The sequence below is a fragment of the Helianthus annuus genome, chromosome 10 (genome assembly GCF_002127325.2).
Source record: "Helianthus annuus cultivar XRQ/B chromosome 10, HanXRQr2.0-SUNRISE, whole genome shotgun sequence".
Lineage (NCBI taxonomy): Eukaryota > Viridiplantae > Streptophyta > Magnoliopsida > Asterales > Asteraceae > Helianthus > Helianthus annuus.
In genome coordinates, this window is record NC_035442.2 from 140,643,323 (window position 1) to 140,647,159 (window position 3,837).

The 3,837-nt window shown below is 36.6% G+C and overlaps 1 long non-coding RNA gene across 1 annotated transcript; it reads left to right on the forward strand.

The window, feature by feature from the left end:
* Positions 1-267: 267 nt before the first annotated feature.
* On the forward strand, positions 268-2,915 carry LOC110882638. The gene is made up of 3 exons (XR_002560157.1): positions 268-391; positions 1,578-1,677; positions 2,885-2,915. It is a non-coding gene; the product is annotated as an uncharacterized LOC110882638 (long non-coding RNA).
* The last annotated feature ends 922 nt before the right edge of the window (positions 2,916-3,837 follow it).

Sequence of the window (3,837 nt, forward strand, 5' to 3'; positions counted from 1 at the left end):
TTCGCTTTAGTAGATTTCGCCTAGCTGTAACATCCCAAAACCCGAATGTTTATATTTGTTAAATGTTCTAATATGGTACATCAAGAAACACATAACTAGGTTATTTATCCTAGTTAAAAGTATGGTAGAAACAAATAAGGGATGAAAGTTGTGTCAACTTTAATTAAGTGACAAACTTGAGGGGCTATAGTGGGGCAAAATGAAAGTTGAAATTATAAAAAAAAAATAATATGCCTACATACACACACACAATCGTGTGTTCTGGAAGGAGATCGAGCTCCATGGGAGCCAAAACCCTAACAAGACTAAATCACCAAATTGAAGGGTTTATTATGGCTCAAATTCAAGAAAGAACATGGATTAATGATCACCTAAGTATTTCCTACATCAAGTAAGTTGAATTTTGCAATTTGGTGATGTTTGATTTAGTGGGTTTAGTATAATTCATGAATGTAATGATGAATCTAGTATGAGTGATGGTTGCCATAGATGTGTAAACATCAAGATATGTTGAATTTTGAATATGAACATGGATTTAAGCAAAACCCATTTGCATGTTAAGGAATGACTAGAAATTTTGAGATTTCTACTTGTTAATTAGTTGTTGTGGATGATTTTGTTATGACTAATTGATGTCACAATCATATGTTCCTAGTTAGAATGAAATATTGTTACAACTTGATTGATTGTGAATGAACTATGTGAAGAATTAGTAGGAATCACATTTTAAAAGCTTGTACATAATGCTTTGTTAGTAGTACACCCACCAAGTGTTCGATGAAATGCCCAAGAGAGCAAAATTTGTGAAATTGTATGAAGGCTATGGGTAATTGTGTATAGAAGGTGCTTATTGTGTAGCCGATAACAAATTAATAAGTTGAGTATGCTTATGGTGGTATCGTTATGAGAATTCGGATTTGAATGTATGGTTTGGTAAAATTATGCATTAGGAACTTGCACCTTAAGTTCCAATAATGTAGTGCTCGCCATGTACTTTATGCGTTTGATTCATGGTGATTAAGTGCAAATGTGTACGAATTTGAGATGCGTAGTTTATTGATAAGTGATAATGTTGGAATTATGTCATGTACATAGGTAAGATGATAATTTGATTGTGCGAATATTGAACAATGTGGTTGTTGAATGTAGAGTTATGAAAGCATAAGTAGGTGTATATTGTGTATGTGACTAGATGATCGTATGTTCGTATGTATTTTAGTATATGGGTATGAAATGTTTATGGTGTCATTGGTATAACGACCACATCGGAATGGATATATGTTCCTAAGTTGGAAGTTTGCATACTCAACCGTTAACCTTATGAAAAGTAAATAAATATTAGAATAGCATGGATAGATCATATTATATGATTGTAAGACTAGGAGGATTGAATGATGCATGATGAATCATTATGTTTCATACTTGATGGTATGTTAAAGTGTGTAAATTAGAATGATGCATTGCTATATTATGCCTTGTGCTTGTTGAAATTGACTATTGAAAGTCAAATGCGAGATATGAACTAGACATGATTAGTGACATGTAGATCTCGAATGCTAACAAGAATGTGAATGTAGTGAGGTGTAGATGATAAGCATCATGTCAAGAGGACGCAAGCACAAATGGCAATCGGGTCAAGAGGAGACAAGGAAACGGTCACGAATACGGACGCTTAAGGTAAGTGATTCCGACTCACTTCTTAGTATAAATGTAGAATCCTAATATTTTTATGTGTGGGTAAGAATGATGCAAGGGATATGTAATAATTGTGAGTTTTAAGTTAAGTGTTACTTATAACGAAGGAGTTGTTATAACAAAGGAAATTTTGATGGTACTAAACGGGTCGAATAATCATGTATATGTATAGTAGCAATGATGAAGTTTGTAAAAGATTAAGGACCCGGGGTAAGGATTCTTAGTATAAGATGTAGGGAAATGTTTTACGGACAATTAGAAACAAGTTCCAAGTGATTCGGACGCAAAACGAATGAATTACGCGAGTTTTAGTATTTTAAAGGAAGGCTGATACAGGGGCCACCGTAAGCTACGGTAGCCACCGTAGCTTACGGTGGGTGCTGGGAATGTTGTTTCTGCCGTAAGGCAGGTTAGGGCCGCCGTAAGGAATTGGAGGCCACCGTAAGCTACGGTAGCCACCGTAGCTTACGGTGGAGGTCTGATGTAATTGTTTTGTTTGTGTAGTTTCTTCGTTTTTCTTCAAACGCGGACCCCCGTGAACCCATTCCAAGCCTTGTTAAGCTCTATAATGATCCCTAACCCTACTAAATGGCTTGGTAGGTCATGGATGAGTATGAAGCTCATCTTTAAGATCCGAAAGATATTTTAAAAGCATTCGTGACATGTGATTTAGTTCGAAATATGTGATCGTGTACGCGGGGTAATGGATTAAGTATGTGAGTAGGTATGCTTGTAGGGATTAGGGCATGTATGTATGTATGTATGTAATCACCTAAGTAGGTAAGTCGTATGCCGTAATGTATGCATGTATGTAAGTATGTGAGCAGGTAAGTTTATATGTAGTAATGCGCGTATGTATGTAGGTAAGTATGCGAGTAGGTATTCTTGTATGAAGTAATATATGTATGAATGTGTGTAGGTATGTATGTACGTAGTTATGTATGTAATGCATACGTGGTTTTCAATACTCTTAAGTATTGACAATATTAACATCGTGCCTCGAGAACGAATTGTGGTGCAGGTTCTCCATCGAGGTTCGTTAAGGATTAAGCACCCGGAGGGAATGACTACATCTAGAAAGTTAACGGATGGAGAGAATATGTGGATAGAACGAATCTAGACCACGCAATTAAGAATCTTGTTTGCATGTAATGTGTGCTAATGTTTCGATTGTATGTGTTGGGTGCAGGTAGTACGAATCACAGATTTTTCATTCCAAGAATAGCGATCAAAGACCGAGTCACTAGTCGGATTGTACGGGAATACTTGATTATGTAAAATGATAGTTATAGTGTATGTTTCTGTTATGTAAATGAGTACAAAAGCTAGTCTTGTTGTAAGAAAGTATTTTATAATGAATTTGCAAGTAGGGCAAAAACGTGTTCATCGAAAGAAATTTTTATGGAACGATTTTTCCGCTGCGTCTTTTCAGTTATAACGTGTTAGGGTGTTACAAGTTGGTATCAGAGCCCTGGTTTGAGAGAATCAAGTAGAAGGAGGTAAATACTTGAACTCAAACCGGTGTGCTCTCGTGATTAAGGACCCGTACAACCTAAGACTCGATCAAGATCTAAGGAAAGAAGCCAAGGTAAGTATGTGTTTAAGTATGTATTTGAAGATAACTAACAGTATGTTATGTCTAAGGACAGTATGACTGCTTGGAAAGGATGATTCGTAAATGCGGTCTAGCGCCGGCACCAAAGTATGTAATATGACATATTGATCAAGGTACGTAAAATTAGCTTATGGGAGCATGAAATGGTATAATTGAGTAAGAGAAAGAAAATTTTAAATGAAATATAGTAATAATATGGTAAGGAAGTTTTGAAAATGTTACACGTGCCGAAACTTAAATCTGCGGACATAAGGTGGCGATTACGCGAAGGCACGAAACTAGTATGTGGATTGCGTACCTGGCCAGTACACAAGAAACATATGATGTTCGTGAGACCGTGATAATTGTTACAGGTACGTCCGTTAGAATTAGGTAGTAGGTGGACGTGAGGGGTGAATGAAAAGAAATGTAAGACTTTCAGGAATGAAAGTATGAACGATATGCTGCAATCCGCGAGGCGGACTCGAAGCATGAAAGGAATGAAGTATGAATGATCTGTTGAATCCGCGAGACGGAATCAACACGTG